This window comes from Eleutherodactylus coqui, chromosome 13, assembly GCF_035609145.1.
Source record: "Eleutherodactylus coqui strain aEleCoq1 chromosome 13, aEleCoq1.hap1, whole genome shotgun sequence".
Lineage (NCBI taxonomy): Eukaryota > Metazoa > Chordata > Amphibia > Anura > Eleutherodactylidae > Eleutherodactylus > Eleutherodactylus coqui.
This window is the reverse complement of record NC_089849.1, coordinates 36,657,541-36,681,455: the sequence shown is the minus strand read 5'-3', so window position 1 is coordinate 36,681,455 and position 23,915 is coordinate 36,657,541. Positions and strand designations below refer to the sequence as shown.

Below are 23,915 nucleotides of genomic sequence, written 5' to 3'. Positions count from 1 at the left end.
AGTTACCTGTTGCATCTCAGAGCTAAGTATTGGGCTTGCTTGTATTCCTATTTTTGTTTCTTGTGTTGTTCCCCTTTCCCACGTAGAGTCAACTAGGGGCCAAGGCATGCGGTCAAGGCCATCCTTATTGGGACAATCGCCCTGCTTACAGGCAGGTCCCTCCACTGTGTTAAGTTATATGGGGACAGTGTTTCCCATATTTGGGTTCTGTTTTCTTTTGACACTGTTTTCATTCGTGGGAGATCTGTGGGTGACAGATCCAGCACGCCCTGGTTGGAAGTGACACTTCTACACCCAGGTACATCCATCTGATTTGAAGATGGGGTATCATGATTTAATAATCAACGCTCGTAGTAGTCAGTCAGGAAGTCAGGGAGCACCGGATCTGTCACCCACAGATCCCCCACAAATGAAAACCTGCAAACGTCTGGTGAGTTCTCTCAAATAAGATGTACAATGGCATCGGAACAGAAGGCTTCACTTTGCACTGAGGTATTGGAATTGTTCGACCGCTGAATGGCAAAGGTTTACTTTTCCTGATGATTCAAGTTTTCTGCTTCTTCAAACAAATAGATGTTGGCGTGTCAGGCGATGAACATCAGAGAACAAACACCCTCCAACCATTGCTGGAAGAACACAAGCCGGTGGCGGCAGCGTTATGATCTGGGGAATTTTTTTGTGGCATTCTCTGGGTCACTCATCCATGTGGAAGGCACTCTGAACTGATCTGGTTATGAATCCATCCTTGCAGATCACATACACCCATACATGCTGTTTATCTTCCCTGACCAGATGGGATCATTCAACAAGAGAATGTGACATGTCACATGGCTAAAAATGTCTGACAGTGCTTGGAAGAGCACGACCAAGACTTCCAAGTACTTCTCTGGTTCCCTAATTCCCAGACTTGAACCCAATTGAGCATCTGTGGGACCACCTCGATCATCGTGCTCGCTCTATGGATCCTCCCTCACACACCCTCCAGCAACTGTTGGACGCATGGTTCCCGATACCTGAGACAACCTACCAGCATCTTATTGAGTCACGTCCAGCCCTTCTAGCTGCTGTCTGTGCGGCACACGGCGGTTACTCTGGATATTAGCTGGTAGTCATAATGATGTGACTCAATTCTGTAAATATGCAATGAAAAATGGGATATTTTAGACAAAGAACTGTAAGTGTCCCTCTTTGACCCTACAAAAAGTTGGGAGGTATGACTTTTCCGATGTTGATTACTCCTTGCTTAAATTAAGATGTCAATTACCGTATGTTTGTTCACTAACACAGTATGCATTCATTCTTTGATAGTCGTTCTTTCATAGGACTTTATTCAATATACTGGAATAACATAAATCCCATTGATTCACGGCAACAGACCTCTCAGGGATTTCACTATCTACATATATCTTCTTCCAGAGCAAAGCATGTTTTCTGAGATACTCCAGACTATGGGCCTAAATGCCAACCTGCTGCTGTGGCTTTTATTTACCGAACTAGTTCCTGAAACACTATTTCTTGTTCACAAGATGGGCAAAAATTAAAATTAAATTAAATTTGAGGTTTATAGGAAGTCAAATCATCAATAGAGTTGAGCGAACGTACTCTGCCGAGCTTGATGCTCGTTCGAGTATTAGCGTACTCGATGGTGCTCGTTACTTGAACGAGCATCATGCTGTGTTTGACCCCGCCCCAGTTTTTGGATCCTCGCCGTGATGCAGCGTGCGTGTAAACGGCAAATGTTTCGGAGAGAGAGAGAACAAGAAAGAGAGAGAGAACCAAAAAAAAAGCTCGGGACCCGACAGCCCACATACAAAAATGCTCGATTCTCCCATTGTAGCCAATGGGGTTCGTTACTCGAGTAGAGCTCTCAAATTTTATGAAAAGCTCGACTCAAATAACGCGGACTCGAGCATTTTTGTGTTTGCTCATCTCTAATCATCAACCATCTTACCTACCTGCGACCAGTTTCTGGTGTCTTGCACTGGTACATCCATGCTATATTTTCTATCCCTGGGCTAGGATGCCACTTGGTTGTTCACCTATGAAGTATCCGTTCGTACATTTTTCCTTAACCCCTTAGAGGGGTTTTCCAGTGAAATACTATTGACGACCTATCATCAGGATAGGTCATAAATTAGTTGATCGGCCGGGGTCCGTCACTGAGCGCCGCAATAACACAGAGGTTGGAGCGGAAGCCTCCATGCCAACCTCTGTGTAGTGGCACGGCGCTGGGAACTGCACGCATGGCTCTCATTGATTTCTATGAGAGCTGTGACTGCAGTTACAAGCGCCAGCTACTACACAGAGGTCAGCGCAGAGGCTTCCACTCCAACCTCTGTGTTATTGCGGCGCTGACAACACGCGCCCGCTCAGCTGATCGGTCGGAGTCCTAAGCAAGCGCATAGGTCATCAATAGTATTTCACTGGAAAACCCCTTCAAGGACACGGCCTAATTTGGTACTTAAAGATGTCTATATTGAAATAGTAATAGCCTTCTTGAATAGGAAGGCATGGATGCACTACTCTATGGTATGGTGCACAGGCACCTGAGGGTCCCCAGAACATGGATTTCAATTTTGTGTTGTGGCCCCTGTAAGAGAGAGTAAAACCAAATTGCTAAGTTGAAAAGTAGCATGGGAGAAGCAGAAATCCGCTTTCCATAACTCTCTAAGTCCCATGGGACCACTGCTATGACTGAAGTAAGGAACACATACTTGAAGTGGCCTCCTTCTGCTACGATACATGGAGCCGTCGCTGGACCTGTGTTCATTCCAGAGACTCTCAACGCGGATTGGTACCTGAATATCCTGCAAACAACAGTGGACGACTTCCTGGATGATCTATCTGCCTCATCATAGCAGGAGGCGGCTACTTTGAACATGCTTTTCTTACTTCAGTCACAGCAGGACTTAGATGCAGAAGGATTTCTGCTTATCACATGCTACTCTTCAACTGTGCAAGTGGGTTTTACTCTCTATCCCTTATAGGAAATACAACCCAAAATTGAAATCCGTATTCCCGGGCTCATATTTTAACGTTTTTTATTCCATTTTTTTGTGAGGTGGGTATACACAAATTAGTAATTTTGGCCACATTTCTTATACTTTTCTTTTAACGGTGTTTCCCGTGTGAGTTTGAGAATGTACTAACTTTTTTATTTTGACCATTATGAACTCAGCAATACCAATTTTGTTTTTTTTACATAATAACGCATCGAAGAGAAGGGGTTTGAGCTTTTTATCTTAAAGGGGTTTGTTTTATATTTTTACATTTTTTATTATTTTTTTTTTTACTTTTCATTTTTGTCCCATTTTCGGACTTTATCAGTTGATAGAATATAGGACAATACTTCAGTATTTCCACATGATGAAAGTCTCTGGCAGGGCTTAATAGGCCACTATAGATGGCTCACCTGGAGGCCATTATTAGGCAACCCATTGGAACCTCTCGATTGCATCAAAAAGTTTAAACTGCAGGGATGGAGGTAGCTCCAATGTTGGTAGTTAGTACTGGAGCTGATCGAAGTTCTGTCTGTTGAGCTGTTGTTACACCCGGAACGGCATACCGGTGCAAATTCACTAATACAGCGCCGTAAAAGCCAATGCATCAGATGAAACCTCATTAGTGCCAATCGAAAAAGCAGTATGGACGGTCGCTAACAGTTACCCACAACAATACCCTTCATAGACCAATCATAAACAACAAGGCATTCATAAAACGCCTGCTAGAAATCTAAGTGTATAAGGGCTCTTTCACACGAGCGAAATCAGCCGTGTTTTCACGACCGGCCCATATATACGCCACCCATCTGATGGAAACCAATACATTGGTTCAGATGGGCGTATTCCGATGCGTAAAAACGGCTGTCCGGCAAAGATAGCGCATTTCATATTAAATGTATTACGTGGACACCATTTATTATAACTGTACAGCCAGTTTGTGGCCCTTACCATTAAAACCATCAGCGACACTTGAGCAGACCATTAACTCTGCAAATAAGAAAAAAAGGAATGTTCCTTATTTTCAAGTTTTTAATATTCCAAATACAATGAATTACTACAAGAAATATTACTTGCAATCTCTCAGAAATTGTTATATATGGAGCTTTTGTTACTGATTTCCATTTTATTAGGAAGAGCATTAAAAATGTAAAAACATGAATAAAACATGCGGCGATTGTTCAGACTGATTGAAAATGAAAAAAGTTTCTAGTGAAAAATCAGCTGTCGAAATACCTTCTGCCTCATTTTATCTCCTTTAGAGCAACGGCTAAGACCCTTCCGGCAGGAGTTATTTTACGCCCCCCTGGAAGTAGTGGGGATGTTTGTCGTCCATTATGTCTCTTCTCAATCTTCTGCTTGGTGTTCATATAATAGGACTTGTATGACCCCCTCCCTCACCTGTCCCTTGTTGTGTCCTCTTCTTCTTTACACCATTGTGGGAAGTATTTTACATAATGAATAATAATACGTTTATTGTCTTCACTGCAAAACTTCTTCACAATATTTTACAATACAAGTATCATTATGTTAGAGGAACACTTAAAGGGATTTTCCAGCTCTTTAAAAGTGATGACCTATCCACAGCTGATCGGCAGGAGTCTGGAAAGGCTATTCGCCAGGCTGCTGAGACTCTGTATGAAGCAGGAAGCAGATAGCTCTGCACACTGCACAGTGGTCAGATGCGGTATTGCAGGCACAGCTCCCATTCACTTCAGTTACACACCTTTAAAAACCAAGGATGATGCAAACTGGCTAAACTGTACCATATAAAAAACAAAGCCTGGACATTATAAGGTATAAATCCAGCTAGCATTCCCAATGTATTAAAGAGGACTTTGTTAGCAGTGTTCACATGCCTGTTCTAGTAAATGCTTGTAATATTTGGTTTAACTGGCCTTTTTATTTGTTCGGCTGCCAAAATAATTTTTGCTGTGCTTTTTTCAGGTCACAAAGGGGGTTTTAAATACCTTTTTATAATTATTATTTTATTTTGGGGGTTTTTTAGGGGTAAGGCTCTGCTGACATCCAACTACAAGGCAGACCCGTCCAAAATCCCCAGATTAAATAGCACAGCATGCTGTGCTTTCTTATACAGGAGAATTTCGGAGAGCATAGCAGAAGCCAGTCAGACCTCATTAAAGTCATTGGGGTCCATTTGGCGCTGTTCAGTTCTGTCATAAAACATATCTGTTTGGGCAGAAATTCTGTTTTCTTGCTCTCAATCATGGAGGTGTGAACCCCTCCTAAAGTGTTCAAAAAGTTCAAATATTTTTATATTTATAACTCTTTATTTTTCTCAGCATGGGTGGGAATATATATACATATATAATATATATACATATATTCCCCATGAGGTCCTAAAAGTTCTCTATGTGACATTCGTTCTTTTAATTTAATGTCATAGGCATCACGGAAACTTGGTGGAATGTCTGAAACAAGAAGAGGAACCCGTTCCCATACTTTATTTTAGCATAAATATACTAATTTAAAAAATAACTATAAATGTAAAAAAAAAAAATCTTTTTTTTAGCTTTTTTTACTCCCACTAAAATTCAAAAACTGAAAAAAAAGTCAGTGAAAAAGATATTTAAAAAAAAAAATCGCCCTATATGTCACAAAAAATGTGGCAAAAATAATTTTGATAGCTAAAGGGGAAAAAAAGGCAGTTAAGCCACCACATGGGTAAAATCCCTAAAAAGTGACTGGTCTTTAGGGTATAAAACAGCCTGGTCCTTAAAGGGTTAATGGACTCAGAAAGCGGGTAGGAAGGATCCAATGGCTGGATTTCTTAAGGACAGAAATGTGCAAAAGCCGTGTGCAAAATACATGATAAAAAACACTTGTGTGAGAAAGCCCTTAAACACATGCTAAAAAAATGTTATGGAATAAAATGAATGAAAATTATGTTTATCAAATAGAAAGAGGGGGGAATATCTAAAGAAGAAAATAATGCGGTCTGCAGAAACTGTAGGGCAAGTGTCAGAAAAGCTAAAGCTAATAATGAATCAAGGTTTGTAAGAAAAGCCAAAAGCAATAGAAAAGGATTTGGGGGGTATGTCAAAAGCAAAAGAAAAATAAAAGATGCTGTAGGATGTTTACAGGATGAAAATGGAAAATTGGTTAAAATGATGCGGAGAGGGCCGAACGCTTAAATACGTTTTTTGTATCTGTTTTCTCTCAGAAAGTAGATTTGACATCAACTAATCTTCCCTGTGATATTGGGGGAATATAAGAATGCAGGCTATCTATAAGCAGGGAGATGGTGAGGGAACACTTAGCTAGCTTAAATGAATGCAAGTCTCCAGATTCAGTTGAATTACATCCTAGGATACTAAAGTACGCAGCAGAGGGAATTGCTGAACTACTTGCTGTAATCTTTGAAAATTCCTGGAGAATAGGAAAAGCCCCAGAAGATTTGAGAAGGACAAATGTTGTCTCTATCTTCAAAAAAGGGAAGAAGGTGGATCCAGGAAACTACAGGCCTGTGAGCCTGACTTATATACCAGGAAAGATCTTTGAACAAATTATTAAGCATCATGTATGCAAGTACATGGATGAGAATGGAGTAATTAACCAGAGCCAGCATGGGTTTGTAATAAATAAGTCATGCCAGACTAATCTAATTTCCTTGTATGACAGAATCCCTGACTAGGTGGATTAGGGAAATGCGGTAGATATAGTATATCTTGACTTTTGTAAAGTATTTGACAAAGTATCTCATACTATCCATATTGAAAAGATGACCAACTATGGGGTTGACAAGGCAACTATTAGGTGAATTTACAACTGGCTGAGCGATTGTACTCAAAGAGTGGTCATAAATGGCTGCACATTCAACTGGAAGAATGTCTAACGTGGGGTACCACAAGGCTCTGTCCAGGGCCAATTGGTGTTCAACATTTTTATAAATGATCTAGAGGGGGGAATTGAGGGGAAACATAAAATTAACGGACGATACAAAGCTAGGAGGTATAGCTAACACTAGAGATGAGGGAGGATTTAGAATCATCTAGACAAGCTTGAACAGTGGGAAACAGTATCTAACAGAATGGTATTTAACAGGGAGAAAAGCGAGGTCCTACATCTGGGCAAGAAAGATGAAAAAAGCACAGACTGAATATTACTCAGTTTGATGCATCAGCAAAAAAGGCAAACACAATTCTGGGATGTATTAAGAGAATCGTAGAGTCTAGATCATGTGAGGTCATTATCCCCCTCTACTCTTTCTTAGTCAGACCTCATCTGGAATACAGTGTCCAGTTCTGGGCACCCTAATTTAAAAAAAAGACATAGACAAACTGGAGCAAGTTCAGAGAAGAGTTACCAAGATGGTGAGCGGTCTGCAAATCATGTCCTATGAGGAACGGTTAAAGGATCTGGGAATGTTTAGCTTGCAAAAAAGAAGGCTGAGAGGAGACTTAATAGCTGTCTACAAATATCTGAAGGGCTGTCACACTGCAGAGGGATCAGCCCTATTCTCATTTGTACAAGGAAAGACTAGAAGCAACGGGATGAAACTGAAAGGGAGGACACACAGATCAAAGATTAAAAAAAACTTTTTGACAGTGGGGGTGTTAGGGTTGCTGCTGGGATCTGTTGTACTACATAGGTTTTCAGCAGCAGACACCCACAGGTGTGGAATGATTGAGCTGGCTGGATGTGTCTTGCTCCAGCCAGCCAATCCCCAGAGTCTGTGCTCATATATATACCAGCTCCTTTGCTAGAGGCTGCTGGTCTTTCTCCTGTCTGTTCTGGTGTGACCAGTGTCATGCTCCTGTAGCTCTGTGCAGGTTCCGTTCCATGTGAACTGTGTCATGCTTCTGCGTGTCTGTTCTGGTTTGTTCTAGTGTGAGCAGTTTTGTGTTCCTGCTTGTCTGTGCAGGCTTCAGTGTGTTCAGTGTGAACTGTGTTGTATTCCTTCATGTGTGCAGTCTTCTGTATCTTCTGTGCATGCGCTGGACATGAGGTGTCTGTGCAGTGTTCAGGATGTTCCATGTGAAGAGTGTCATGCTCCTGTGTGTCTGTGTAGCTCTCGATACGCGTAGTGTGAACTGTCTTATGGTGAGTCGTTTATCATCTTGAACAAGGTAGTTCCCTAGGTTCCAGCACGGGGTCGTCCCTATTGGGGCAATTGCGCCGCATTGCAGGCCGGTTTCCCAGGGTTAGTTTTCTCATTAGTGTTTGGACCCCCAAAGACAATGAGGACCCTTTAAGTCAGGCTTGCAGGCTTAAGTATCTTGGCCAAAATACGAACTAATACAACTAACTCGTACATTCTATAGTTATTACATCTGGCTATGTGTGTATGTATGCAGGTGAGTGTTTTGAGTATTTGTCAGTCATTGCTTTATGTCTGTCTGTGAGTATAAAGTTCATTTCACAGTTCTGCTGTTCGGTCTGGTTTCTCCGGGTCGTGGGTGGCGTGGCGTTTATGTCTACTGCTCAGTTATGTCCACTGTTTCTGAGTCCAGTCTGCAGTTTTACAGTTCAGTCCAAAGGCATATGTAGCATATGTAGTGTACAGAAGTTCATGTAGGAAAGTTTCTGGAAGGTTCTAGATGATCTATGTGGTCCTGTGCTTATGTGTATTGTCAATACGTTTTATGTTGCATGACTATGGAGTGTATTGCCTAGCTGCAGCACTGAATGGGTTACTGTTTAGGTTATGTTTGGAAATGTAACTTTTGTAAGTCATGTGACTTTGTGATATAAATGTGTTTACAAGGTAGATAATTGGCCTTTTTTGAGCTTGTTGCTTTATGTCTTTGGTCTGTTGCCTGGAGTGTTGTTGGAGTTGGAGAGACAGCGGTCTGGTGGAGTGCTATCCGCATACAGGTACCTTCAACCTGCATGTGGTGAAGATGAAGGAAGAGGAGAGGTGGCCTATAAGTCTTTCCCTAGGACCCCTACCCTAAAGTGTGCCTAAACGTAAAGTTCGCTGTGCAGATTTCCAGTCCTACAAGATGTGTGAGTGACCGGTAGAGAGTTTGTGTCATCCTAATGGGTATCTTTTCCATGAGCGGTGCTGCACAGATAACTTGGACTGTGGACCCGGTGTCATCCTGTGTCTGCCTCCCTGTCCAAATCACCGCTATCTGCACTGGTGTGTTTACTACAGTTATTGAAATCTAAAGTCCTGTAACCGATGCGAGTATTTTCAAGTTAATTTTTCAGTTGTCGACTGTTCCCGGCAATGCTGTGTTTTCACTATTCAGCATGTGTGTGGACTTTATTACATCTGTAGCTTCACCATGGAGGAAGGAACGGTGGTATCACCCGTGACAACCACAGAATCAAGTAAGCAACCAACTCCATTTAATAGCCTGCCCTCGGCCCCTGGGACTTGTTCTCCAGTTACCCTCCGGGTGGGAGTAGTGCCACCGTGACAAGGCCCTACTCTAATACCCACCATCTCTGAGGCCGAGACCTGCTCCTCGGATGCTGCACATATGTAATGTTCCAAAATGTTGTCAGAGATGTATACAGCCCATGTATGCTGGGCTGTATGGCGTGCTAAGTGTGCGTAGCCAAAGAGCTTCTACACAATGATGGACGTAGAATCCCAGCAGTTGCCAGTATGAGTGAAAGTATGGCGAGAGCCCTGGATGTAAATGTATTGGAGCCATTTATTAGAGAGTTGCTAAATTCATGCCAGGTCGGGTATATTTGGAAAGGCCATATGCCTAACCGCTGCCACTTGAACTCGAGAGATGTTATACCGGATGATGTGTTAAGCTGGAAATTGTGAGCAATATTTGATTACTGTCCCTTTAAGAGGAGAGTACCGATACACAATGTTATCATGTAATGTTTAAGTTTACTTAACCCACTTCTGGAATGATATGCTGTAAATATAATTTATGGTTTAGTAAGGTTTGTTTTTTGGCAGCATACAGCACACCTCCGCCTCCGTCTGTCACCACTGAGCCATCACAACATCAGATTGTCACAGCAGGGAACACCCAGCAATCATGTGGTCCAATAGAGGCAGCGGCGGCGCTTGTTTGCCTTTCGATCGCTAGGCATATTTACATAGGGCAATGACCGGGTATGAACGTTCATATGATCATTCAGGTGATAATCACCCAGGCTTTAACAATGTAGTCATATTCTTTATAAGGTCTTCTACTTCACTTGAAGGCTCATGTATGTAAATGAAGTAGTCGAGCATTCTGTTTCCTGTTTCAAAATGATACCTAAAGATTCCAAAACTCATCCAGCAAAAACCAAGGCCTCAAATGGCGAAGTAGTCATAAAAATTAAACGGCTATGGCCGACGTATTGCTAGGAGACGAAAATAGAAAACTGTAGTCTGAAATAAACTTCATGTATCGTTTGCAACTTAAAGTTTTGCTTAGTCTTACCCCCATGCTTTACACTGCGGCTCTGGCTATTGTGCATAATAATAAAAATGACATCATTGAATGGCTGTGATTGGTTCATTGAGCGCCATCTTTGATTGGCTGAGGCGGCGCTCATGAACCAATCAGAGCACTTGCTTGCTGAAGGCGGGGTATTCAAGCCCCGTCGCCAGCAAAAGATCCTCCGGCAGCATTGAGGACTACACAGAAACCTGCAGGAGCGCCGCAGCTCAGCAGGTGGGACCTGAACGGCAACTGCTAGGTAAGTAGAAGACACCCCCTGAAAATAGGACCCCGTTTTTTTTGGGGGGGGGGGGGGCAAAAAATAATATAAGACAGGGGCTTATTTTTGGGGAAACACGGTAAGCGGATATTTTTCACCTACATAACATATGCAGCACACGACAAATACACATTTCATGCCTATTTGCTCCGGATGTTAATTCCCCAAAGCCTATGTTGGTGCACATTACGCACGTAATTAGCAACAAAGTAGGACATGCTGTTTTCTTTTTCACGTACGTAATATATGCATGAAAAAAACACAGATGTGAGTGGCACAATATAAATCAATGGGCCACTCCCGTAATATGCGCATAATACACTGGCCACATACACCCGCGTGAGTCAGCCTTAGGGCTTATTCACACGTCCGTATATCGGGCGGGTTTTCACACCCGGACGATTTACAGTGTCCCTTTCTGCAGGGGGAGGAGGCGGTCCGGGAGCAGTGCACTGAGGTCCTGCCCTCTAGCCACTATTTGCAATGGGAGGGGGCTGAACTTAGCTCCGCCCCATCCCACCCCTCCTATTGCAAACAGTGGTGAGGGGCGAAGAGGGGGTGGGAGCTCAGTGCACTGCTCCTGGCCAGGCCCGCCTCCTCCCCCTGCAGAAAGGGACACCGCATATCGGCCGGGCGTGAAGACGCGGCCGATATATGGACGTGTAAATAAGCCCTTAGGAAGCAGTTTGGGGTCTCTGTAGAGCGCTGCATCCCCTTTGTATGGTGATTTAGTGGCGGTACAGGCTCCCCATAAAATGTCATTTTTGGACACTTTTATAATGATAGGTCAGTAAATATTTTAGGGGAGTTAATAATGTACCCAGAACTACATTCAGTTCCATAGTATATAAAATTATTTTGAAAATGATCATAAATAATAAAATGCAGTAAAAACTACTTTTTTTTCAAAGTCCAACCATAGAAACACATGAGAATTGTACGATTTATGGAGCTAGAGCTCCTCTACTGGGAAGTTATTCCTTCCAGTAAGTAAAACTCTCCCAGCCTGCCACCCTCCGGCACAGAGGCGATGCATCTTATCCGCTCCCCCTGATATACGCTTCCCTTCCGCGCAGCTTCCAATTAAATTCTAGCCTGCAATGCAAGAACTACCTGGAACTGGCATTAAAGTGGCGCAAGCGAATGCATCTGAAAGGTATTTCTTACGAAGCTGGCACAAGACTGTCAGGAGCGAAGTAAAAGAGTGAAATGGTCTTATTTTTGAACGCCTGCCAGGATGCATTACTCACATGAGGAGAGACTTCAGACAGAGAGCGGGCTGTATTCTGACTGCTTAAATTGAGGGTAATTCATTCTATCAAGAAGAAAAGAGCCTGGAGCTGTAATTTGTCCAAGTGTGTAATGGATCGCCTGCATTAGGGGAACTTATTCCATATGGGTGTAAAATATGACCTAACAACTGCGCTCCTGGTGGGGGCTTCACAAACGGGAATCATACCTGGACAATGTTTGGTCTTGAAGGACCATAAGAAAACATCGGCTTCCAGCAAGGGTGGCGGTGCCCTGCCTGCGCCAAGCACACTCCCTTTTGAAGTGACAAGGGCTAATTCATGAATGAACGTCAAAAAAGAACTTCTTGTAGTTCAGAAAAATTCTCTCCGTTCATGAATTTCCTATAAGCAAGTAACCGCACAGTCTGGAATCTGAGACACAGTACCATGCACCATTAGACATACACTAAGTGCACTTATCCCAAGGCACAGGCATAAAGGGTTATATTTAACCAGGCGATTGCGCCATATTTTGGTAAAGCGATCCACCGTTTTCAGGATAAAGTTCTGTCCCGGGACCAAAGTGGGCTATATACCTGCAGTTCTTCTTTGATGTCCCTTCACTATATTACCTGCAGTTCTTCTTTGATGTCCCTCCACTATATTACCTACAGATCTTCTTTGATGTCCCTCCACTATATTACCTGCAGTTCTTCTTTGATGTCCCTCTACTATATTACCTGCAGTTCTTCTTTGATGTCCCTCCACTATATTACCTGCAGTTCTTCTTTGATGTCCCTCCACTATATTACCTGCAGTTCTTCTTTGATGTCCCTCCACTATATTACCTGCAGTTCTTCTTTGATGTCCCTCCACTATATTACCTGCAGTTCTTCTTTGATGTCCCTCCACTATATTACCTGCAGTTCTTCTTTGATGTCCCTCCACTATATTACCTGCAGTTCTTCTTTGATGTCCCTCCACTATATTACCTGCAGTTCTTCTTTGATGTCCCTCCACTATATTACCTGCAGTTCTTCTTTGATGTCCCTCCACTATATACCTGCAGTTCTTCTTTGATGTCCCTCCACTATATTACCTACAGATCTTCTTTGATGTCCCTCCACTATATTACCTGCAGTTCTTCTTTGATGTCCCTCCACTATATTACCTGCAGTTCTTCTTTGATGTCCCTCCACTATATTACCTGCAGTTCTTCTTTGATGTCCCTCCACTATATTACCTGCAGTTCTTCTTTGATGTCCCTCCACTATATTACCTGCAGTTCTTCTTTGATGTCCCTCCACTATATTACCTGCAGTTCTTCTTTGATGTTCCTCCACTATATTACCTGCAGTTCTTCTTTGATGTCCCTCCACTATATTACCTGCAGTTCTTCTTTGATGTCCCTTCACTATATTACCTGCAGTTCTTCTTTGATGTCCCTCCACTATATTACCTACAGATCTTCTTTGATGTCCCTCCACTATATTACCTGCAGTTCTTCTTTGATGTCCCTCTACTATATTACCTGCAGTTCTTCTTTGATGTCCCTCCACTATATTACCTGCAGTTCTTCTTTGATGTCCCTCCACTATATTACCTGCAGTTCTTCTTTGATGTCCCTCCACTATATTACCTGCAGTTCTTCTTTGATGTCCCTCCACTATATTACCTGCAGTTCTTCTTTGATGTCCCTCCACTATATACCTGCAGTTCTTCTTTGATGTCCCTCCACTATATTACCTACAGATCTTCTTTGATGTCCCTCCACTATATTACCTGCAGTTCTTCTTTGATGTCCCTCCACTATATTACCTGCAGTTCTTCTTTGATGTCCCTCCACTATATTACCTGCAGTTCTTCTTTGATGTCCCTCCACTATATTACCTGCAGTTCTTCTTTGATGTCCCTCCACTATATTACCTGCAGTTCTTCTTTGATGTCCCTCCACTATATTACCTGCAGTTCTTCTTTGATGTCCCTCCACTATATTACCTGCAGTTCTTCTTTGATGTCCCTCCACTGTATTACCTGCAGTTCTTCTTTGATGTCCCTCCACTATATTACCTGCAGTTCTTCTCTGATGTCCCTCCACTATATTACCTGCAGTTCTTCTTTGATGTCCCTCCACTATATTACCTGCAGTTCTTCTTTGATGTCCCTCCACTATATTACCTGCAGTTCTTCTTTGATGTCCCTCCACTATATTACCTGCAGTTCTTCTTTGATGTCCCTCCACTATATTACCTGCAGTTCTTCTTTGATGTCCCTCCACTGTATTACCTGCAGTTCTTCTTTGATGTCCCTCTACTATATTACCTGCAGTTCTTTTTTGATGTCCCTCCACTATATTACCTGCAGTTCTTCTTTGATGTCCCTCCACTATATTACCTGCAGTTCTTCATTGATGTCCCTCCACTATATTACCTACAGATCTTCTTTGATGTCCCTCCACTATATTACCTACAGATCTTCTTTGATGTCCCTCCACTATATTACCTACAGTTCTTCTTTGATGTCCCTCCACTATATTACCTGCAGTAGTTCTTTGATGTCCCTCCACTGTATTACCTGCAGTTCTTCTTTGATGTCCCTCCACTATATTACCTGCAGTTCTTCATTGATGTCTCTCCACTGTATTACCTGCAGTTCTTCTTTGATGTCCCTCCACTAGATTACCTGCAGTTCTTCTTTGATGTCCCTCTACTATATTACCTGCAGTAGTTCTTTGATGTCCCTCCACTATATTACCTGCAGTTCTTCTTTGATGTCCCTCTACTATATTACCTGCAGTAGTTCTTTGATGTCCCTCCACTATATTACCTGCAGTAGTTCTTTGATGTCCCTCCACTATATTACCTGCAGTTCTTCTTTGATGTCCCTCTACTATATTACCTGCAGTTCTTCTTTGATGTCCCTCCACTATATTACCTGCAGTTCTTCTTTGATGTCCCTCTACTATATTACCTGCAGTTCTTCTTTGATGTCCCTCCACTATATTACCTGCAGTTCTTCTTTGATGTCCCTCCACTATATTACCTGCAGTTCTTCTTTGATGTCCCTCCACTATATTACCTGCAGTTCTTCTTTGATGTCCCTCCACTATATTACCTGAAGTTCTTCTTTGAAGTTCCTCCACTATATTACCTGCAGTTCTTCTTTCAAGTCCCTCTACTATGCCGGATCCAAGATGACCAACGCAATCCCCACTGTGCATTGGTAGTGCTAGCCTACCCTTGTACTGTACCTGCTCTCTAATAGGCCAGAGCTGTTCATGTGACCAACACTGCCCTATCAAAGAGCAGTGCAAAGTGTGCATTAGGTAGTTAAAAAATGAATGCTGTCATCTAGGATGGCCGAAACTGGGACCAGGAATTGGCGGATCAGAGAGATGGCAGAGAAGAACAACTGCAAGCAGTATAACTCTACCCCCCCACCCCCACCCCCCGCCCTATTTGGTGCCGTAACAGAATTTTATCCCAAAACTGAAGCTTTGCTGTGTGTGCCTTTTTTTAATCTTGTTCTATAATATGCTTGTGCGGCAGGTTTGAAAGAAAAACAAAAGAGGCATCAATAAAATGGGTCACAATGATCATACGACCCTATTTACGCAAGTATTTAGCTGCGTTAAAAAAAAAAAAAAAGAAAAAAAATCGCCCCAAAATCACGACCATAGAAAACATTGGATTCCAATGTGTTGATTCAGATGAACGATTTTTTAGGTGCATTAAAAAGAAAAATCGCGCCAGGACAAATAGCACATACGCGACCGTTTTCGGTCACCGATTTTATAAGCGCCGTGAAAAAATAAGGTCTTACTCTATCTTTTGCCAAGATACGCAGGAAGCTCCCATAGACTTCAATGGGAGCTGGAAAAAAATGGAGGGTAAGGGAGTTACCCGGCGTACAACGCTGGGAAAAAAAGACAGCTGGCCTGATTTAACCATTATTATTGGTCATTTTGGGCATTTTACAGCGATCGCTGGTTTTCATTGCTACTGCGTTGTTTTTGCCGATACACAGCAGCGGCCCGTGTGAATGGCTGTAAATAAGCGGCCAAAGTTTGGGTCTTGATTGTGGCAATTATTCATTCATGTGATAATAAGGTGCATGCAGGTGAAGGTAAAAACGCATATGGTTGTGTGAAGGCGGCTTAAGGCTGTTATCACGCAAAGAATGATATTCATAAAACAGTATACGTTCTGGCGTTAAAAATTCAGTTTTTTGCCCCAAAATGTACAACTTTCCTGCATTTTGCGCCGCCCTCAACACTTTTATAAAACAAAATAGAGGACAGGGCTCGGCAGGAGAGGAGGAGACATTGCTGTCTGTTAAATTCATTAACATTTAGGCCTCACCTCCACGGAAGGGTCGGATTCCCCATGTGACCCGCCCGTGGACATGAGGCCTAAATGGACTATTTTTTTATTTAGTGCGGATGTGTGCAGAAGCGCCAACCAGCGTGCATGGGCAATAGAGGGTTTTTTTCCCCGAACTCCAGCTTTCCCGCGGAATCCGCGGCCCATTCCCAATGTGCGGGAACCGCACTGAAATGGAGCATGTACATCCAAAGATCTGCAGATTAAATCCCCTTGCTTTAATTCAGCTGCGGACGCCAATGTTTCCCTATGGGTGGCTTGAACTGTGAATTGTCCGCACGGGTGCCCCACGTGGATTCCGTAAATCAAAGCTGCCTGTGGACATTGGGATTTACACTAGAAACTGGCATAAATCACAACAAATCTACGGCAGGTTCTACTTGCCACAAGTCTCAGCAGGGGGCACCCACCCCGACCAAGGTGCGACAACATGTAATAACAAGCTTATGCCTCTTGTTATGGCTGTTGGCCCTTACGGCATCGTCACTTCTATAAGGGTGCCCACCCACTAGCGTTTTTTTACTGCGGAATTCGCAGCGTTTTTTTTTTTCTGCAGGGGTCTTTGGGCTATGGGACATGCAAAGCCAAAATCGCGATCGCGCAAAATCGCGATATCGCGGTAAATCGCGATTTTGCGCGATCGCGATTTTTACATTACAAGTCCCGTAGACCCCCTGCAGAAAAAAAAAACCTGCGAATTTCGCAGTGAAAAAAAACGCTAGTGGGTGGGCGCCCTAAGAATTCAGCGGGGGTATACAACAGCTTCTGGGTTAAACGATAGTGATTACAGCAGGCAAGTGACGACATTCACACTTTTCGCTAAACCCTACCCACTTTTAATGAAATACCAAGTTGCATGCAAAAAAAACCAAAAGTCGCACAGTTTTACGTAAGTATGCGGTTTACTAAATTTTCTTAAAATGCTTTTTTTGGTGGCATTTTTCTCTGACTTTAACTGCGTCTTTTTTGGTCCATGCTGCATTTTGCGTAACAGAAGTATTCTTTGGCTCTGGCATTTTTCCGCTGTTTTCCCCTAGGCTATTGTACAGAAAAAAATGCCCTTAAAAACCTATATGTGACCCCAAAAACACCACAAAAAAACACCAGTAAAAAAGACATTTGAAGGAAGTGTAACACCAATGTGCGGTGCTAAATACAGGCGTACACGTACCACAGGCGTTCGTCTACGCTAGTATGTCATGAGTTGCGCCAAATATACTGGTAGGATTTGGCATTCTTCATCTTGATAAATTTGCGCCATATTAAAGGTCTCGTTCCAAAGTGCCCATCCGGTACTGGTGATAGATGTGCTGGGCAGCAAGAACGTTACAGAACACACAAACACGTCAGTGTGCCCCGCTCCACGGTATGGCGCCATTTTTCTAAATGACGTCGTCTGCCTGAAATTATTTCCTGATGTTTTTCGAGCGCAACATATTCCGCGGCGCAGTACGGAGATCGCCATCACATGACATCTTCCGATGTGAACCCCTCATAGCTCCCATTTACTGACACTCAGAGACATAAACTTCATGGAAACAAACTCAAAAAAATGTTCATTCACCCAAACTGTCCACCATAAGACGGTCCCTGTTGTCCAGAGCAACCAATCACAGCGCAGCTTTCATTTCTCAAGCTGCTGAGGTAATACGAAAGCTGCGCTGTGATTGGTTGCTATGGCCAACAAGGACCGTCTTATGGTAGACAGTTTTGCTAAATGATGCCGCCCTCCACCTTTTGGGCTCAGTTGCCCAACGGAATGTCCGAAAATACAAGAAGGCCCAATCGATGACACTTTTTTTCCCGCTGTTTCCTGGCGACGTGTAAAAAGGGCGCTGAATCTCACTTTCAACTACGTATTTTCTGTGATTTTACACAATGCCATAGACTTTATTGGACGATTTCGTTCCATGATACGGACTAGAATAGGCCACGCTGCGGGTTTTGTTACGCGGGTAAAACACGTGCACAAAAATACGCACGTCTGAATACATCAATGCAAATCGATGGCGTTGTATGTTATCCATGTTATGACTGTAAAGAAACGGACGGAGTATGCACAGAAAATCTGCCCGTGTGAATGGGGCCTTAAACTTGTTGCCATAACAGCCAATCAGAGCTCAGCTTTAATTTGTTAAAGGCATCCTTTGCTTTTGATGATCCCTACTTATTAGAAGGGTGCCTTGACAATAAGCAGACAAAAATAGGTCCCGCCGGTGGAACCCGCAGTGATCAGCTGTAATCTGTGGGGAATCCTGGCAGTTAGGCTAACCACACAGGTGAACGCGATATCAGGCCATGAAACTCGGACCGGTATCACGCTCAGGAACGTGCGATTTCCCCGCGGATGCGATGCGTCTTGTGTCAAAAATGTCTTGCATTAATTCAGGGAGGTAACCATCCTCCGGCGCGGCTAAAAGCTTTCAGCCGCGCCGGAGGATCAGCAAATATTTCCCACTGTTTTCATCGCATCGCGCTCGTGTGCACCTCGCACGCCGAAAAGAATGGGCGAGGTGTTACGAGGGAACGCGCAAACATGGGACATTTTTTTTCCTGCCCGCAGTTACAGCAGCGGTTTCCAATGTCGGGTATGAAAACCGAAATGGGAATACCCTTTTAAGGCTCATTCACACGGGCGTATGCAGTTTCTTTCTGTAAAAGGCGCACTGTAAATTGCCCCTATTGCTTTTGCGCTGCGTTTTTCACACGTGCAAAAAAAAAAGGAAGAATTTTCAATCGATATCCTCCCCCCCCCCCCCCCCATCTCCTGGCAACATTTGTAAAAACTGCAATCAGTACGCATGTAACGCATTGGCGGTCTTTTTACGCGATTCCATGGACTTGGAATGGGCCATTTTGGTCCATAAACATGAATGATCAGACTGCGAAAAAACGGAATACAAGAGCGCTGTGATTGGTGGATACGGGCAACCAAACCAGTTGTGATATGAGTATAGAACGATATTGCTCATTCTAGTAATATGTCTCTTATCACATGACCAATCGGCGCTCTCAGGAACATGTTCGGATGAGAATCGATCGGCATGAGACGCACCGAACATCTGAAGCGTCCCGCAATCATTATCTTCTATTGATCCGGCGCCGAACAGCATAATATCCCATCATTTTTAGGGAATCTGCCATATCCACAGCTCTGCTACCTGGTGTGCACAATGATGGATATAGGTCCATAGTACATAGCTGTATGTCCTGCCTCACCTCATATGACGTCATTACCGCTCCATGAAGGGGTTAATGTTCAGCAGAGCTTGGATACATCTTTGTTATTTAGTATATGTCACCCCCCCCCCCCCCCACCTACTAGATACAATGTTGTTTATATCTGGAAGCTCATAGTGACTTCATGTATTAGTAAGTATCAAACATGGGTGCTTAGATACCTACTTAGATACATACATCCCCACTATTCTGTATACGTCACCTCTGACCTACAGTAGTATATAGGATATAATAGGAAGCTTCTATTGACTTGCCAATACGTATCCAGCAGTGGTGCTTAGATACCTGCTTGGATATACACACTGCGGTTACTTAGTATACGGTATATGACGTCTGACCTGATACTTAGTATATACTACGTATAATGTGAGCATAGAATGACTGCATTCATTTGATGACTTTAAAATATGCAATTAACATAAATGCTTAGATACATGTTAGATACACACCCCTTGTTATTTCATATACTCCCCAACTGAAACGGATATAATACGGTGTGTGTATGTGTAGAACATGAAGCATATAATGACCCCATTCATTTGATTACATTGTAATAGGCTAAAGACATACTGTAGGGGCTTAGATACATGTTAGATACACACCCCTTGTTATTTCATATACTCCCCAACTGAACAGGATATAATACTGTGTGTGTATGTGTAGAACATGAAGCATATAATGACTCCATTCATTTGATTACATTGTAATAGGCTAAAGACATACTGTAGGGGCTTAGATACATGTTAGATACACACCCATTGTCATTTAATGTAGTCACCCATGTAAAAGCATGTGTATTAAATGAAGCAAATAATGACTTCATTCATTCGCCGACCTGACAACATGCTATAAATATATGAGCTTAGATACCTGCTTAGATACAAACACTCTGATATGTAAAACACAATCCAATTTCAAGCACACAATGACTTGATTCATCTGATTTTTTGAAAACATGCTAAAGGCACTTAGATACATACTTAGGACCTATTCCGACAACCGTATGCGTGTAAACACTCGCCGCAGCGCAACGTACATGAACGAGGAAGGGTGAGGTACATTGGCGCGTGTATCTGCACATATTACTCTACTTTTTGCGCAGCGGGGCTAGTTAGCACACGGGTGCCACACATCCTTTCCGTGGATTTAAAGGCTTAGTAGCCTGATGCGTTGTTTTCCCCTCGTTTTGCGCAGTATTCCACGCTTCCCCTTCTGTATTTGCGCCCCTCCCATAGACTTCCATAGGGCAGGTCCTACTTATGTCCACGCGCAAAACATGACATGAAAGCAGAGCCAATGAAATCAGCGGGTTCATTCTCTGTGTTCTGCTTGTGCGGATTCTGTCCGCGCAAACACGGTCGCGCGAAGAAGCCCTCAGGCTGTATGTACACGGGCACCGATCCCGCGTGAGTTCTATCCAACTGGGAGACGGACAGAACTCGAAGTGAGAAGAAGCCATTGATACCAAAGGGTTAATACCCGCGAGGAATGTCGCCCTCCGACCGATCGTCCAAGAGTGAAGAATGGCGCCAGGTCCTATTCTGCTGCAAGAAAAACCCATCGCGTGTGATTAGCGTGTGACTGCGATGTGTTCTCCGGCAGGTTACTCATGGTCCGCGTTGCGATTGTCACGCGCAAGAAAAACGTACGTGAAAGTCGCACGGAAACCTGAACCGCGAGGTTTCATTGCAAAACCACTTGCACACGCGTGACGATCACATGTGACATTGCAGGGGAAATGGTCTGATTGTCACCGAGCTGCCCGCTCCCATGTACATTCAGGGGAGCGCACCATAATATGGTTATAATAACTGACCTCACAACATGCAAGACATACAGGAGCTTAGATACCAGCTTAGATACATGCACCTTGCTATGAACATACTCATTAGCATGTGTAGAACATGAAGCATATGAAGACTTCATCCAGTATATATATATATATCGTGCTGGATGATAATCTGTAACAGTATGCCATAACCATGGCTGCTTAGATACACCCTTAGATACATGCACCCTGCCATCAATCTGCTATAAAGCCGTATACAATGAATCATAAAATGATCTATTCACTGGACTGACTTTTCTAAACACACGTGTATATATATATACATTAACATGCTACATTTAAAGTCGCTCAGCTGCTTAGATACATCCTTAGATACATGCACTGTGCTACGGATATGCTAATAAACTGTGTATAACATGAGGCATATAATGGCCCATTCATTGAACTGACTTTTCTATACATACTATGGATGAAGCATATACATATATATACAGATACATGCTACATCTAAGGTTGCTTAGATACACCCTTAGATACATGCACCCTGCTATGAATATGACTCCATCCATTGAATTGACAAGTATATATATATACTCAGATACAAGCCCTGCATCTCCCCTATGGAGCATCCTATACATAGCCTGACCCCTACAATGACTGTCTATACGGAGGCAGACACCTATTCCCATGCTTAGATACCTGCTTAGATACTTCTTCTTCAGTGTATCCTCTGCGCTGTGCGGGCTGTACATGCAGCAGGCGGGGTATATAGGTCTGGTGGCCGGCATGTAATGTCCGCGGACACACTTGTCCCCCTCACCTGCTGCCCGCCGTCCTCCGCCGTCTCCACAGCTGCACGCAGCCTCCTCCGGGATCCGTCTTCTCCTCACAGCACAGCTGGCCGCAGGGAGGAGACCTGCAGGGGGCGCTGCTGCCGGCACTACCCGCGGCTCCTGTCACCTCAGCGCTGCTGCTGGTGATTCCCGCTCCAGTCAGAGCGGCCGGAGTTATGAATGTGGCGGGTTATAAGTGGAGCCTGCAGCACACGCTGCTCCTCCTGCGGCCGGGGAAGGGGCTTCTTGGTTGTGACTTTATTACAGTCAGTGGTAACAGAAGCAGCGTACGTTATACCGCGGTGCAGTCAGATAGCACTGGTACATCCATGCACACTGTGTGGGGTCTGTGTGACCCATGGGGACCCTCTCATCCCGCGCTGGAGGTCACACAGCACCGCTGCCCTGTTACAACCATCCACAGCCAAGTGCTAGGGGAGTCGGGGGAGTAAGGGGCATGGAGGGGGATGCACAGGGCAACCAAGGAGGGGGTAGGAGAAGGGGGGGGGGGCAGTCCTCCTCTTCGTCCATACCTGGGCAGTCCACTATGGAGTAGTCTCTGAGCAGGCTGGGCAGTCCTGAATGGACATCCTCTGAGGAGTCGCTTCCTTGCCAGCCATAAGGCATCCTTGAAGCGGTTCATGAGGTGCCAGGGTGGCTTCCACTGTGGGAGTCCCAGCAAAAAGTCCATAAAGTGCTGCATGGTGCGCTGGGCTGCTCCTAGGAACAGAGTGTCTGAGTTCATGTTCCAGGGCGTCCGGGAGGGCCTGTGCCAAAGGGCACTGCCAGAAGAGGTGCATGGGTGTTTCCTCAGCAAGTGGGCACCTCGGGCAGTGCCTTCTGTTGCATAGGCCACAGCGGGCATGAAGGTTCTCACGGCGAGGCCCGCTGGATGCCAAAGACGTAAACGATTACTTAGATCTGTAAACGCGGCATTTAGATCTCTGTGATCTTGCGGTCGTTCGAATGATTTTTCGTTCCATTTAAAAGCACCCTAAAGGCTTATTGATGCGGGCGATTCGCAACCGAGCGCACGCGGAGCGCACACTGGCGCATGCAGCCGCCTCCACATGGCGCATACCTGCTGCAGGACGGTGATGGGGTGCAGTAAGAAACACGAAAATGGAGCAGACAGCGCTGGAAAATCGGGACGCTAGAAACACCGCATTCAAGCGTTGGTCTGCGAGGCCGCTGTAAAAAGCATCCTGTGTGAGAGCAGCTTCAGGGCTTAAATACACGCGCACATGCGCAACTACTCTCGCCGCAACGGTTCAAACTCCGCACTATTGCGAGCGAGAGACTAAAAGACGGAAGAAAGGGCAAGTCCTATCTTTTTGCGCTTGTAGTAATATCGCGCGAGAATCAATGGTTTCGATTCGGCACTTTTTGCGACCGTGATTTTCACGTCCGCCATAGGCGCTGCAAACAGCCGTGTGTTTACGCCTCAGGGCTTCAGCAGACTGACTTATGTACTAATACGCTCGCCGCAACGGAGCGCATCTGCGCATGAACAAGGGTTGTACTCCGGGTCACACCCTTCCCCTGGTTTATTTTTTTTAACCTGCCATAGACTTCTATGGCAGTTTTTTGTGACGCACACAGAAAGATAGGCCAGGTCATGTCTTTTATCGTGCACAGGATTTGCGCACGAGAAACATGCTCACAAGAATGAACCCAATAAAATCCATAGGTTCGCTTCATCACAATTTTGCGGACGCGAGTTTCATGCGTGCAAAAAAGTTCACAAACATATTCATTTAAAACCTAAGGGTGGCTTTACACAAGTATATGCG

The 23,915-nt window shown here is 44.1% G+C and overlaps 1 protein-coding gene across 1 annotated transcript in view; it reads right to left on the bottom strand.

The window, feature by feature from the left end:
• ZNF385C (zinc finger protein 385C) overlaps positions 1-22,040 on the bottom strand; it is a 295,990-nt gene extending 273,950 nt beyond the window's left edge. Inside the window, exon 1 of the mRNA XM_066585843.1 lies at positions 21,989-22,040. The gene's annotated coding sequence lies outside the window, so the exon portion shown is untranslated. The remainder of the gene's footprint in view (positions 1-21,988) is intronic.
• Positions 22,041-23,915: the final 1,875 nt, after the last annotated feature.